The following is a 16,490-nucleotide window of genomic DNA, read 5'->3' as shown; positions in this document are numbered from 1 at the left end:
CCTCTGACCTGCTCTTGTAGCCACGGTATTTATATGGCTACTCCAGTTCAGTTTCTGGTCAATGGTAGTCCCTAGGATGTTGATAGTGGGGGATTCAGCGATGGTAATGCCGTTGAATGTCAAGGGGAGATGGTTAGATTCTCTCTTGTTGGTCATTGCCTGGCATTTGTGTGGCGCGAATGTTACTTGCCACTTATCAGCCTAAGGCTGGATATTGTCCAGGTCTTGCTGCATTTCTACACGGACTGCTTCAGTATCTGAGGAGTCACGAATGGTGCTGAACATTGTGCAAACATCAGCGAACGTCCCCACTTCTGACCTTATGATTGAAGGGTTTTTTTTATTCATTCATGGATGTGAGCACCTCTGGCCAGGCCAGCATTTATTGCCCACCCCTAATTGCCCTTGAGAAGGTGGTGGTGAGCTGCCTTCTTGAACCACTGCAGTCCATGTGCTGTTAGGGAGGGAGTTCCAGGGCTTTGATTAAAGCTTTTAATTTAGTTTCCTCCCCACTGTAAAATTCAGCAGCATAACTTCATCAAATAGGGAGAGCCTCTGGAAATGATGGGTTAACTGTTGGCTCCGCCTCGCAGCCAGTCAGCACATTATTCTCATTGAATAGGGAGAGCAGCCTGTTGTGAAGCTACAAATAGAAGAAATTGCAATTCTCCCCACATCCTCCCTGACAGATTGAGGTGCAATGTTCTCAGTAACAGTAGGCTTATTTTGTCCGAGCTAAACAAAGGAATCTATGGAAATATAACAGAGTTTGCATTCTTGGACTAAACAAGTAAATAAAATGCACCGCTTTCGTCTCATGAAAAGCTCCCAAGTGTGACTGAGGGTTGTTTGTTCTCTCCTTGCTCTCTCGCGGCTTCCCTCCAAGTTATGAGGGCTGTTCTGTATGCATTTTCCGTCTGTTCACTTTACATGAGAAGCATTTATTTTGGTTTCTCCTAAAACTGGTCTTTTCCTGAGACGAGTTCACGCCCCCAGAGTCAGATTTATAGCAATTTGGTTCTGTGTGCACGGGTTTTTATAATTAATTTTAATGGGACGGGGTATAAATAAAAGACCCTTGGATTTGGATTGTCCTTGGTGTTAAAATAGTGATTTAAATACTACCCAGGAATCCGCTGTGCTTTATTTCCACGTTTGCATGGAGTGTCCCATAGGCTCACGTTAAAGCGCTTTGTGTGAAAAGGCATACAACGGCGACATCGCCTGGCCACTTCAGGAACAGCAACTGAATTCCACCTCTCGCTGTGGAGGTTACCTTGCCATGTTAAACCAGTAATGCACTGGACTTCTGCTTGTGCTGGTGTGGAATGGAATGGCTGTCACATTGCCTACTACTGGCTGCTTTTCATGTTTTCTCATTGCTGTAGCACCAACCCCAAACTGTGAGAGCAGCAAGAAGCTAGCCAAAGGGACTCGAAGGAGTAGCAGCCTCTAGCTAAAACTCTTTTCAAATCAGTTGAGGCAAAAGAAATTGTCACCTTCATGTGGCTTGAGTCTCCTTTAAAATTCGGCTCCTCCTGTTTCCTGCTGCTGCAGTGACTGCCCACCTGCCGTGCCACCTACAGGTTTAATGTGGCACAACTCAGTTGACAACACGAAATTCTACCCCAACCCATCTCCAGTGTTAAAAACTACCCTGCCGGAAAATCCTCCCTCGGAATTAAGCTGCACCTCAATTTCATAGCCCCAATCTTCTTTGAGACAATCGATGCAGGGTTTGTTGAATTGTTGCCAATCTAACAAGCTTGAGAGAGGAAACATGGAGTATAATTTAAACATAACAATATTGTGTTATTTATTCAGTTGTATTATGAATTTATAAATTGAGTTATCCATGCTTCTTTAAAAAATCCAGAGAAACCTAAACTATATGAGGGAAATAAAATCAATGTGTTTATAGAATCAAATTATGCAGCACAGGCAGCTTTTCAGACCATCAGCTCTCCAATAGCTCTTTCCCAGAATAGCCCGAAACTGATCCCATTGCTCTGCTCTCGCCCTATTTTCACTCTACCTTCCTGTTTCAACTATGCACTTTTCATTTTAACAGATACAATGGCCATTGCCCAAACTACTCTCTATGCTGAAATACATTCCATGCTCATTTTACTTAACTTATCGCTGCATATGCTTTAGTGATCATTTTAAGTTGATGATTCGCTCATCACTAAATCTCCACCCAGAGGAAGTAATCTTTCCTCAGTCATTCGATAAGAAAAGCTGTAATTTTAAAAACTATTCAATCTCATCTTCTCTGTTTCAATGGAAATAATCCCAGTATCTTGTCTGTTTTCATAATAGTTTCTCATCTATGATATCACATGGTTGAATCTACATTGTATGCTTTCTATGGCTTTAACATCCTTTCTATAAGCCGGTCCTTAAAACTACACATAATATTCTATCCATTACTATGTACAAAACTTTCATTACCCCTTTACTCTTGTGCTCTACTTCCTATTTATAAAATGTAAAAAGCCTTCTTATTGGCTTTATTTACTCGTTTTCAAAATTTTAGGGGACTATGTATTTCAACTCCTGGGTCTCTGTTCATCCACACCCTTCAGTGTCTTTCCAGTGTATACTCCTACTCTTTTTTTTTCTCCCAAGATGTATTACCTCATACCTAGCCACATTAAGTTATATTTGCCCATTACACTAACCTGCCTCTATTCCCCTCAGGTCATTGATGGCCCCCTTGATTGTTTGAGAACCCTCTACTTTTAGATCATCAGCAAATGTCACGATTGTGCTCCCTGAGCCCGTCCAATTCATCCAAACAAGTTGAAAACAATTGCTGACCCAGACTGAGCCCTGAACTACACCACCGTCAACCCTTCTCCAATCTGAGCAACACCCATTTGCCACAACTCATTTCCTGTCAACCGACTTTCTACCTATGCTGCTACATTTCCTCTCGTACACATCAATTTGTTTCAACAAGACTCGAGAATACCTTTTGAGCTCCTTCTGAAAATCCATATACATCACTTTGAATAGATAAAGTCAGTGCAGCCAATCACTTTTTCAAGAATGCTTTTTAAAAAATTGTCAAACACAACTTGCCTTTTAACAAGTCCAAAATGGCTTGTCTGTTTATTGCATACATTTTGAAATCCTCAGTAATTTCATCTTAAATTATAGATGCTAAGAATTTTCTTAAACTTTTTTGATGCGATTAGGCAAGATTTAGGATGCGTAGGATGGGGAAGGAAACTGCAGGGGATGGGAACAATCGAAATGTGGAGCTTATTCAAGGAGCAGCTACTGCGTGTCCTTGATAAGTATGTACCTGTGAGGCAGGGAGGAAGTTGTCGAGCGAGGGAGCCGTGGTTTACTAAAGAAGTTGAAGTGCTTGTCAAGAGGAAGAAGGCTTATGTTAGGATGAGACCTGAAGGCTCAGTTAGGGCGCTTGAGAGTTACAAGCTAGCCAGGAAGGATCTAAAGGGAGAGCTAAGAAGAGCAAGGAGAGGACACGAGAAGTCATTGGCGGATAGGATCAGGGAAAACCCTAAGGCTTTCTAAAGGTATATCAGGAATAAAAGAATGACTAGAGTTAGATTAGGGCCAATCAAGGATAGTAGTGGGAAGTTGTGTGTGGAATCAGAGGAGGTAGGGGAAGTGTTAAATGAATATTTTGCATCAGTATTTACAGTAGAGAAAGAAAATGTTGTCGAGGAGAATACTGAGATTCAGGCTACTAGGCTAGATGGGATTGAGGTTCACAAGGAGTAGGTGTTATCAATTTTGGAAAGTGTGAAAATAGATAAGTCCCCTGGGCCAGATGGGATTTATCCTAGGATTCTCTGGGAAGCTAGGGAGGAGATTGCAGAGCCTTTGTCCTTGATCTTTATGTCATCATTGTCGACAGGAATAGTGCCGGAAGACTGGAGGATAGCAAATGTTGTCCCCTTGTTCAAGAAGGGGAGTAGAGACAGCCCTGGTAATTATAGACCTGTGAGCCTTACTTCGGTTGTGGGTAAAATGTTGGAAAAGGTTATACGAGACAGGATTTATAATCATCTTGAAAAGAATAAGTTCATTAGCGATAGTCAGCACGGTTTTGTGACGGGTAGGTCGTGCCTCACAAACCTTATTGAGTTTTTCGAGAAGGTGACCAAACAGGTGGATGAGGGTAAAGCAGTGGATGTGGTGTATATGGATTTCAGTAAGGCGTTTGATAAGGTTCCCCATGGTAGGCTATTGCAGAAAATACGGAAGTATGGGGCTGAAGGTGAGTTAGAGCTTTGGATCAGAAATTGGCTAGCTGAAAGAAGACAGAGGGTGGTGGCTGATGGCAAATGTTCATCCTGGAGTTTAGTTACTAGTGGTGTACCGCAAGGATCTGTTTTGGGGCCACTGCTGTTTGTCATTTTTATAAATGACCTGGAAGAGGGTGTAGAAGGGTGGGTTAGTAAATTTGCGGATGACACTAAGGTCGGTGGAGTTGTGGATAGTGCCGAAGGATGTTGTAGGGTACAGAGGGACATAGATAGGCTGCAGAGCTGGGCTGAGAGATGGCAAATGGAGTTTAATGCGGAAAAGTGCGAGGTGATTCACTTTGGAAGGAGTAACAGGAATGCAGAGTACTGGGCTAATGGGAAGATTCTTGGTAGTGTGGATGAACAGAGAGATCTTGGTGTCCAGGTGCATAAATCCCTGAAGGTTGCTACCCAGGTTAATAGGGCTGTTAAGAAGGCATATGGTGTGTTAGCTTTTATTAGTAGGGGGATCGAGTTTCGGAGCCACGAGGTCATGCTGCAGCTGTACAAAACTCTGGTGAGACCGCACCTGGAGTATTGCGTGCAGTTCTGGTCACCGCATTATAGGAAGGATGTGGAAGCTATGGAAAGGGTGCAGAGGAGATTTACTAGGATGGTGCCTGGTATGGAGGGAAGGTCTTACGAGGAAAGGCTGAGGGACTTGAGGTTGTTTTCATTGGAGAGAAGGAGGAGGAGAGGTGACTTAATAGAGACATAAGATAATCAGAGGGTTGGATAGTGAGAGTCTTTTTCCTCGGATGGTGATGGCAAACACGAGGGGACAAGGCTTTAAGTTGAGGGGTGATAGATATAGGACAGATGTCAGAGGTAGTTTCTTTACTCAGAGAGTAGTAGGGGCATGAAACACCCTGCCTGCAACAGTAGTAGACTCGCCAACTTTAAGGACATTTAAGTGGTCATTGGATAGACATATGGATGAAATTGGAATAGTGTAGGTCAGATGGTTTCACAGGTCGGCGCAACATCGAGGGCTGAAGGGCCTGTACTGCTCTAATGTTTTAGACTAATTAGTTAAATTAAAATGTTTATACTAAATCTCTATTCTTTTGAACAGATTGCAAGTTTTTTTCTTGAAGGAGCTGGATAGCATACATTTCTACTAGAAATATAAATGTGGTTATTTATTCAATTGTTTAATGTTTGTTACGAAAGTGCCTCTGTTTTGTTAAAATATATTTTTTGAGGATTCTTTTTGAAAGATTGAAGAAATGTTAAACTTTGGGGTTTTCAAAGGGGGTTATGTAAAGGCCACTTGACTTTGAAAAAAAGAGTCCCTGGAAACGATTTTTTTTAAAAAAGTCACCCAGAGGGCTTGAAGAAAACAAGCCTGTCTAGGAAACCACTTGACTTCCAACAGCAACAAGCCTTTCTGGGAAACCACCTGACTTCCAGCTCAATAAACAACAGAGAACTTTGGACACCCGGAGAAGTTGTTCACAAAGAAGTGACAGATCAAAATTGACCTCCTGTTGTCGGTTTTGTTTTTGAATTGTTTTGATTTAGGGTTGAACGGCATAAAAGGGAGAACTTCCAAGGAGAGAAGAGAATTCCCAAGGAAGACGACCCCATCCCAGCTCAGCTTTCCAGCACCTCTCCAAAAGATCCCGAGAAGTCCACTGTGTCAACGCATTTCGTCTCCTGTCTTTGAAGAAAAGCCTGCTAAATTAGTTCTCAACGCTGCCTGAAAAGAACTGTTCTAAAAGATCCCAGTGACCTGTCCACGTGTACTCGGAGGCCAGACTGTTTGCCAGTTTGAACACAACATACCTCATCTGCTGCTCCTTCAAGAATGAGCAAGTATAAAGCCCACGTGTTTTTGTCTGTAATAAAGCTCTAAAAACAAAAATCCCTTTTATTTTTCCAGTTAACTGATGTATGTGTGTGTGGGAGGGGCTAAGGTAAAAAGGGAAATGTTATACTTCAATCTGTGTGTTTATGCTTTATTACTGGTTAAGACTTGTTTTGTGATAATTTTGTTGTTTATTAAAGAAACCTGGTTGGTGTGTTTTATTCTTGGATACAAATAGAGTCTATGATTGACCGTATTGGTAAGTGGGGAAAAAATTTAAACATACATTGTGACCCATAGAGAAGTGGAACTAGAAGAAACAGGGCACTCCTCCTGCCTCGGCTGTAACATGCTAAATAGATTTGCTCAATAAACAAAGAAATTCTGATGTGATGCTGCATCACTTTTTGTACATGGGAGAATGATCTGTTTTAGGCATAGGAGAATTTCAGTAGTTAAATTAACTTGAAAAGGATTTTTAAAAAATTTGTGTTCTATCCTGGGTAATTACTGAAAGCTTACGCAGACAGAGCTAGTGAAGGAACTCGCAACAGCGTAGAGTTGCAACTCAATGAGAACAATCAAAATATAGAATCTGAAAAATCTAGAGTAATAAAGGTTATAAAAAAATAGAAGATAGCAAACCTAAACGTTTGGGTGTATTTACTTCAGAAGTGCCTTAGAAATGAACATTAATTAATGCTACAGATTTTCAACTTGCATAACTCCCAACTCCACTGCTTGAAATCACTTGGATTCTCCAGATTTACATATCAATCTGGTCCTGGAACTTCAGCATGAAAACCTAATCAGGTGAATTTCCAGGGAAGTTCCCAGTGCCTGCTTTAGTGAATTCATCAAAAACTTGTACCAAAGTTAAACAAAGAGACGATATGAGGTGGTGGCATGGTGTCTCTGAGCATTAGTACTTCTTCACTGCAATTACAGTGCAACTGCAGCCTGAATCTGGAGTCAGGGACTAACCTGACACCAGGGCAAAGTGATTGTGAAGTCTCATTCCACTTCAGCTTCAGGCTAAAACATCGGAATAACACTACACAAGTTTGGAAAAGATACAAGGCCAAAAACACTCACCAGAGCTGAAGTAAATACACCCAAACATTTAGGTTTGCTATCTTCTATGGACTTTGCTTAATTTATATTCCTGGTTTAAGCGAAATCATTGGTTACAATGGCAGGGTGGGGTGGGGGAGAGAAGAGAAGAATTCATCGTATCACCCAACATTATTTTTGAATGAATTGACAAATGTTGTTACACAGACCGACCAGAACAGTTCTTACTCCTGTGGAATTATTCAGAGATGAGATTCCATAATATTCTGGCCCATATTTATCCTTCAACAAGCAATGTTTGTGTGACCTTGCTGTGCACAAATTGGTTGCTGTATTTCCTACAACCATGACTACACTGCAAACATTCCTCATTGTCCATAAAGCACTTTGGGGGAGGTCCCGAAATCTTGAAAGACACTACATAAATGCAAGTCTTTGTTTCTTTGTGACTGGCAGAGCAATGTACTTCTTGTTAAGCAATCAATATTCAATTATATAAAAGGAGAAAGTTTTAATTTTCTGCCCAATGTGACAGATTAAAAAAGGTAACGTGGAAGTTGAAACAAAAAGGAAAACACAAAGATAAGGACAGAATATTTGAGCTATGTTAGCATTTTCAGTTCATCAAAGCTAAAGGAACTTGACATAATTCCAAAATATAATAGTTAAGAACTAAATGTAGAGTTCTTCTGGCTTGGGGAACATTATACAGCCTAGCTTGGGTGCATCATCACAGGTCCTGCCATGTAAGTTGTCTCTTCAGTTGGAGCTTGCATGAAGGCTGAGAAAATCTCATGAAGTTACGATTTAGCAATGAAATCCAAAACAGCATCACCCTTTTGCCCAATGAATCTGGTTATGCTTGACTGTTGCTCATTAAAGATCATTGTTGATTTAACAATTTGCTTGAGGAATTTCAAGGAAAATCTCCCATTTCACCCTTTTCCACAAGATGAGAAAAGTCATTTAGGGCCTTGGTAACTTCTCACAGCACCATCGCACTTTGAGTGAAACCAGTGGCTCTAAGGCTTTGCTCATCTCAGGAATCTAAGTCCCTGGGCTGACTGTGTGGCTCTACCACATTTTGCAATAGTGAGGGGAGTGAATATTTAAGTTGGTTGCACTTGTCAACTGAATCCAAATCCTTATATACATGACACATAGGTCTCATACATCCCATAGCATTCTCAACAGTCAAGTGAATGAACACTGACTACAGCAACTGATGAATGCCTCCTATTCACATGTTAGACTAAGGGCCGCTTAACAGTACCCGATGCTAAGGTCTTCCAACGGTAGCACTGGAGCAGTCTGAAATTTGCTTTTAATGAAGATAAATCACATGACAGCAGAAGGCAAGGACTTATGGACTGAATGAAAATTTTCTAGCCAGATACTGAACTGGGGCCAAGGGTTTAGCACTCACCAAAGCTGGACTGCCTGTTGAAGGCTACCTTCAAAATGACACACTTATTGAACCCTTAAAAATGCATGAGAACTTGTGGGGGGCAAAAAAAATGAAATATTTCACTTTCGATCCTGCCTTCGTGCCCCAAACAAAAATTGTCAAGATTTTTAGAAAAACTGTCTAGGGAAAATAAAAGCAATGGTGTAAGATATAGTTTAGTGTGGGAGATGACAGGCAAACTACCTGCTGGCCAATACAAGGAAAATAATGTCTGACTCAGAACGAGGATACAGCATAGTGGAAGGAGGTCATCTGCCACCTGGAGAGATTTAAAGAACAGTGACCTTGCCTGTAGGATAGCGATTCCTATTTGTACATGAAAATTGAATAAAGAGAGCTGTATCTTACAGAAGATGTTTAGTCGAATGCACAAGCTGGGATGCTAGCATTTCCAGCTCATCAAAGCTAAAGAACGCCACTATCATGTGGTGATGAGTAAAACCCCAACCCTATAGGAACAAACACTGTACAAGCTGTGAAACATTCATATCATTTAATTAAAAACTCTTAAAATGCACCAGAGCAAAGATTTGGATTTTTTTTTTTTTTTTACACATTGTGGAAATATGCAAACATCCTCAACATCACCCAATATTTCATACGGACAAAGACAAATATATATATATATAAAATGTATATATATTATAAAAAGACAAGTGCAGGTAATGGAGGAGATCCATGCACAAAATCTGTAAATTCTAAGTAGGATCAATCCAATGTAGCGACAGAAAAACTACATCAATTAGGCTCAACACCACCCTTCCCAAAAGTAAGATACACCTACACAGGACATGTCTTGTCCCAAACTATAATTAGTTATTGTGATCACAACCAGCAGCTACTCATTAAAACAGTTCTGTCAACAAAAAAATTCTCAGAACAGTCAGTTTAATCTTCATCTGTTAAACAGATCAATTTGATAGGATTTTCAGCAAAATACTTAAGCACTAAATTAACAGCAATATGCCCCTTAAATTCAATTTCTCTTTGGGCTCAAGATAATTCCCAAGATTTTAACTTTTTATCCCTAACATTCTCATTTTATACAACTCCCACTTTTTGTATGCCTGCCTTCCTGTAGGGTTTAAATCTGGTAGTGCGCTGAACATTTCCCGCTTGAGGTCGAGTTTAATTCAGTTGCTTCTGGCAGTTTCTAACTGGATATCCTATTCTATCGCACATTGAGGCGAGGTGCCCAAAGCAAGCAACCATACCATGTGCTGCAAGTGAAAAATACAGTAGACTTGACAGTGTCATTCTTAGATATAGGACAGAAGCTAACAGTTTCCTTCATATTCCCTCATGTACCAATCTGTCTACAAAGTTCTGAAGAATTAGAATCACTAAGTCATTGATTTTGCTGAACGAGGTTCATTTTTGAGAAACTGAAGTAATGGTCAATTAAGAGCGCTCTGAAAAGTAAGTTGATCATGATACACCCACTAGTTAAAGGCAGCCACTATGAATTAAATTAGTTCATCTTTTTGCATTTAAAAGCATCAGAATCACTTATCTTGCACTGTCACTCTCTCTGCTCTATTACAATAAAACCATCTATAGCCGAACAATCATTCAGGGCTTGATGACCATGTCGGTGCAACCCTCAGTCATCTGGTGTAACTAGTCAAACAATATATCTTCTGCTGCTCACACTACAATAGCAACTAATACTTTGTAATATTAACATAATTCCATTGCATTCCACATTTACATTTACACTGCAGATAAAACACCATGTTCTGAATCAATCCAGCAGCTATTAGTTCATTAATATCAATTGCAACTGAATACATTTATGCCACTATAAATAATGAGTGCAAGGTCCAGCTGTAAAGCAATGATGTGCAGGCTCTAACCAAGCTAGTTCTGAAAGGGGCCAGTGACTAGTGCATTTGACTGACAACCAACCATTATACTTAAGTGACCCTGAACAGTATAAAGTTATGTTTTAAAAAAAAAACTATCACCCTACTTGAAAAAAATCCCTCTCCCCATTTATAACTATTACTGGTTGAAAGTGGTGGTGGAATTTGCTTAAATAGGTCACTGCAGCAGTTTAGGCAAATCTCCTCCAGCAGTTCCGAAGAAGGGTCACTGACCCGAAACGTTAACTCTGCTTCTCTTTCCACAGATGCTGCCAGACCTGCTGAGTGAATCCAGCATTTCTTGTTTTTGTTTCAGATTTCCAGCATCCGCAGTATTTTGCTTTTATTAAGATGTTAAGTCAATATGTGCAATTTGTCTTGCCAAACGACTCCTCAACACATTGCTGTCCAAAGTAGAATTAATATACAGTGCCAATATAGATGTTTCAAAAAATTACCAAAACTTTCTTCCTTTCCCCCCTGCCCCCAAGAGACACAAGCAAGGACAGCAGAAAGTATGTACAATACTGATGACTCATCAATAACATTTTATTTAAAAGATTCAAACATCTGTGGGGAAGCTGAGATAAGGTTCTTCGGTACCTACGAGTTCCAATAGTCAATTTACAGTTTTCGCACAAGTTTTTTTTTCTCAAAACTAATTTAGAGATCTAAAAAGGAAAAAAAGCACACATCACACTTTGAAAAAAAATGTTTTCTTCTTTATTTATGAACTCATCTGAACATCAGATATACCTGATAATTGTTGGTTAGCGAGAACCGTTTGTACATTTGATATTGATGGCAAGAACCAAAACAGCGGCGGCATGTGTAGGAAACTGTTGGAAAACAAGTCAGGTCAAAAGCAGTGTGATGTCAGCCAGGTCCAGAGACAGCATGGGTCAACGGTCAACCAAAAACCTCTGGATATAACAAAGCGAGAGTTTGGTTAAACCCTCAAGAGAATGAAGAGCAGGACAAAATATGACAAAGGATTTTGAAAAAAAAATGTCATACCATCCCCTGATAACCTGCTGGGTAAAGGCTACATCAAACTGGAACAAACTTGTTCTGAACAGAATGAGTTTGACGAGGGATTTAAAAACTTTCAGACTGAAAGTAGGACACACTGAAAAAATCCTAGCATTTCTTCAAGCTCCGCTCTCTTCTGTCACACAGTCCAACTCTCTGGAATACAGTCGCTCTCTGTAGGGGGAGAACAAACAGCTAAATATGCATCAATAGAGCTGAACAAAAGCAGCCTGATAACAAAACTGAAATGGTTACAGACTTCATAGTTAAAAAGAAAAAAATCTACTTGAGCACTTAGAACAGCTTTCAAGGGGAAAAGAGATAAATCATCTTAACCACCACCAAAGAAATGGTCAACGTTATCATAGACTGAAATACAAAAGCAGACTGCTATTTGGTTCATTAGCCATTATAATAGCCACAGGCACAATGTGTCCAATGCTGTGTGAATACAGACACCATTTTGTACCCGACTGTCCCCCGAGAACCTCAGGAATGATATACTGGCCTTTGAAAAGGTAGAGTGAAGGTTCACCAGAATTATACCACAGATTAAAGGGTTAAATTATGAGATCACATTGCATAAACTTGGCTTGTATTCTCTTGAGCTTAGAAGGTTGAGAGATGATATAATCAAAAGTGTTAAAAACAATAAAGAGATTCAACAGAGTAGACAGAGAAACTATTTCCACTGGCGAAGGAATCCACAACAGGAGGGCATAATAAAATTCGAGCTGGGCTGCTTAGGAGTCAAATCAGGAAGCACTTTTCACACACAGAAGGTAGAGGAAATCTGGCACTTGCTCCCTTTAAATGGCTGTGGATACTGAGTCAACTGAAACTTGCACGACTGGGATTGACAAGATTTCTGTTGGGCAAGGGTATCGCGGGATATGGAACAAAGACAGGTCAACAAAGCTGAGCTAGAGATCAGCCATGATCGAACTGAATGGTGGAACAGGCTGAAGGGGCTGAATGTCCCACTCCTGTTCCCACCAAAATCAGCTTCTGAATTCTACTGATAATGGAAATTCTCAAAGTTTGAATGAAAATGCTGCCACTGGTTGCTCTATGGTGCATAGAACCTTTAGCTTGACATACAGATCAAATCTTAAAGATTATGCACCAACCTTCCGAGCTAAAAACAAAAGCTCTCATACTCATGGCCATCACTCATCCCAAAGTACAGCAACTAATTTTCACACACAAATGTTCTTCTATGGACACAGTATTTTGGTATTACTTTATCAATCCTTTTTGGTCTTCGTTACCACAGGTGTGTTGTATTTTCTCTGCTTTACACAAACCCACCAACCATACCAGGAGGATTGTTAACTTAAATAAGTGGGTTCTTTATTTGAAGGGATGAAACTATGTAGAATAACTGGAAGGTGAATTAACAAGTGCCCAATAATCATGAGTATTATACATCACATCCTGTCTAGCGATGGACAATAATTTTAGATACGCCCACTAAAGGTATACCACAACAATGTGAACATTGACTTTACAAATAAGGCCAAAAACAGAAGCAAGATTTACATAAATTCTGCTTCTTAAAATTAAGGTTCTACATGTCACGAAAAATACAAACAACTGTCATTCTAAGAGCTCAATTTCAAGTAAAATTTGAAATTCTTTGAACAAAATAATTTGTTCCATAAACAAAATAGAATTGAGCACCATTACATATTTTTGCAATGGCTTGAATTTAATATTTTGGCCACAGAAAAACTATGTTCACAAAGGGAAAGCTCCCTCAGGAGAACAATATATATTATTAAAAATCTGAGATAACGAAGTCTCATACATTATAAACAGCATTCATACATCTAAACGTGGAATCACACACTAGTAGCGTCAGGATGAAGAGATTTGGGGTTTACATTCATGCTAAACTGGAAGAGTAAATACAGACTCAGGGCCCCACCTAACTCCAGCAAAGTAGAATGAGACTCAGAAGTAGTCTCTCCCTAAATAGCACTGCATGGAGTACTCTAATTTGTAACAATGAAGTGATGTTATAATGTGCTTTTGTTGGTGGATAACTTAATTATACAATGAGTAACTCTGGCAATGTTATTGGAAAACATCCAGAAACTGAAAATATAATAAAGAGTAGTCAGCATGGATTCCAAAAGGGAAGATCATGTTTGATCAACCTTAGTAAATTCTTTGAGGTAGTAACAGAATTGGTAGATAAAGGGCAATGAGGTAGACGCTATACATTTGGATTTCCAAAATGCCTTTGATAAGGTAACACCACAGTGGACACTCAAGGAGTCAGGTTACAAGTAGCAGCATGGGTAGCAAGCTTGCTACAAAGCGGGAAGAGAGTGTAGGGGTTAAAGGTAGTTGTACAGACTGGTATAAAGGTGGGAAGTAGTATACCACAAAGATTGGTCTTGCTCACCATTTACACAAATCATTTGGACTTGGGACTCAGAAGTACAATTTCAAAATTTGTGCAGGACACCAAATTGTGGGATGTAGTTAACACAGAGGAGGGCTGCAACAAAATGCAGGAAGGCATTAATAAATTTGCAGAATGGGCACATAATTGGCACATGACCTTCAATATAGTTAAGTGTCAGGTGATATATTTTAGTTGGAAGAATAAGGAGGCTACATACTCTTTGGAAAATGAATACCTAAATGTGGTAGCAATTTGTGCATCTGTTCTTCTAAAAGTAGCGACACAGGTTAATAAAGCAATAAAACACAGTACTGGTTAATTTCTTGAAGGATAGAACTGAAAAGCAGAGCAGTTAGTTACACTTTTATAGAACCTTAGAGCCACTTGGAGCACTGTGTACAGATCTGAGTCTGCATATTATAAGGATGGTATAGAGGTACTGAAGAAGTACAAAAAAGATTTACTAAAATGATACCAGAACAAGAGGTTATACATATCAGGAATGATTGAATAGGCTGAGGCTATTTTCTCTAGAAAAGGGAAGATTGAGGGGTGACCTGACAGAGGTCTTCAAGATTATTTAAGAGTTTGATAGGGTAAAGCAATTTCCACTTGCAGAAGTGGCCAGAATTAGGGGCCTTAAATATAAGATAGCCACTAATAAATTCAGTAAGGAATTCAGGAGAAACTTCTTTACCTAGAGAGGAGTGAGAAAGCAGAATTCACTACCACAAGGAATAGTTGAGGCGAATAGCATAGATACATTTAAGGGAAGTTAGCTAAACGCGTGAGGGAGAACGGAATAGAAGGATATGTTGATGGGGATAGATGAAGAAGTGTGGGAGGAGGCTCATGTGGCACATAAATACTGGCATGGATACGATGGATCGAATGGCCTGTTTCTGTACTATGCAACACTATTCAAACCGAGCAACGGACAAGGCTTTTGAAATCAGATGTGGCATTTTAAAGATATTGGGCCAATAGACTGGCACCACAAACATGTGACATGGACTGCACTACAATAAAAATATGCATGGATTATTTTAGAATTGAATAGTGATGGAGGAAGCTTAATCAATGCTTTTCCAATCGAGAGCATTTGTGCATACAAGATTTTGAACCAAAATTTACTGCTGACCTGTGCTCCTTTTGATTTGACAATGATCTGTACATGTTTAAATTCACCTTTCACTGCACTGAGCTATATATTCAAAGCAGCACATCTTTCCAAATGTGCATAAAAGGTGGAAGACAGATGAGATCCTTTGTGTTTGAGATTGGTTATAAATGAACATGTTGAAGTATTCATTTCAAGTTACTACAAAGACAGCTAAATCTTGTTTAAGATTTAAAATTGTGGTATATTTAAGGAGGTGGGAGCGAGGGTGTTTAACTAAATCAAGGATAATGTACAAAAAGGCTCACATTAAGTACAAAATGTTCTTCTCAGATGTCTATGAAAAGGCTGGCCAGCATTACAATCATTTTACCTGTGAAATAAATATATTTCCTCTAATATAATAAAAAGAAATGCTGGAAATACTCAGCAGGTCTGGCTGCATCTGTGGAGAGAGAAGCAGAGTTAACGTTTTAGGTCAGTGACCCTACATCAGAACTGTTCTGATCAGTTCTGATGAAGTGTCACTGACCTGAAGCGTTAACTCTGCTCTCTCCACAGATGCAGCCAGACCTGCTGAGCATTTCCAGCATTTCTTGTTTTTATTTCAGATTTCCATCATCTGCAGTATTTTGCTTTTATAATATATTTCCTCTGCTAGCTAACCTATATTAGGATGTTACTGTGGCTGATTTTACCAACAAAAAAAGCGTCACTTAGCGGTGTAACGGAGCTAGTGTCTGAATTCATCCTCAACAGTTTAAAAGTGGGGAACTTTCCCCAATTTAATCTAAGTCAATTTATGTAACATTACCATGACCTCTTGCTAAGACCTTAGAGGACTCCCTCACCTGTCAGAACAGTAAATTAAGCGCTGTACTAAAAATATAAAGCTCATTTCTTTCAAGGCTCTGCTGAGTGCTAATGTAATTTATGTACTACAAGGCAGTTCTGATGACCAATGGAATGCTACACAAGACATTGCATTATATCAGCCAACGGAAATCCCTGCCTCTATATAGAAGCTTTGTATAGAATTTGAGCTCAGAACTGTTGAGTCATGGAATTACAGAACATAAATTGATTCCTAACTTCCTGTGATAGAATGGCACATAATTTTAAAAACATAACAGTAATTGGTTTCTGGGCAATTAGACTTAATTACTTGCAAAATTAGATTTTGTTCAGCAAAAGAAAAAAGCATTTCTCTAAGCAAAGAAACTAGCATTAAACAGACTGACAGTCAAAAGAAAGTGACCATTTTAAAGAGTGAAAAGTTTCACGAAGACGTTAGTGAATAGAGATCATTCAGGAAATCTATAAAAGGTGTTTTTCCTTTTTATAAACTGGGACTGAGCAAGCAGTTGGAAAGCAGGCAGAGAGAGGGAGAGCAAGCAGGATGTTGGTTAGGCGGCTTAAGTC

The 16,490-nt window shown here is 39.5% G+C and overlaps 1 protein-coding gene across 1 annotated transcript in view; it reads right to left on the bottom strand.

Annotated features, from left to right (window-relative positions):
* Nucleotides 1–11,200: 11,200 nt before the first annotated feature.
* LOC137348055 (26S proteasome non-ATPase regulatory subunit 11) overlaps nt 11,201–16,490 on the bottom strand; it is a 97,508-nt gene continuing 92,218 nt past the window's right edge. The window contains exon 14 of the mRNA XM_068013180.1: nt 11,201–11,706. The gene's annotated coding sequence lies outside the window, so the exon portion shown is untranslated. The remainder of the gene's footprint in view (nt 11,707–16,490) is intronic.

This window comes from Heterodontus francisci, chromosome 33 (genome assembly GCF_036365525.1).
Source record: "Heterodontus francisci isolate sHetFra1 chromosome 33, sHetFra1.hap1, whole genome shotgun sequence".
NCBI classification, from domain to species: Eukaryota; Metazoa; Chordata; class Chondrichthyes; order Heterodontiformes; family Heterodontidae; genus Heterodontus; species Heterodontus francisci.
The sequence above is the reverse complement of the archived record's forward strand: the minus strand, read 5'-3'. Positions and strand labels throughout refer to the sequence as shown.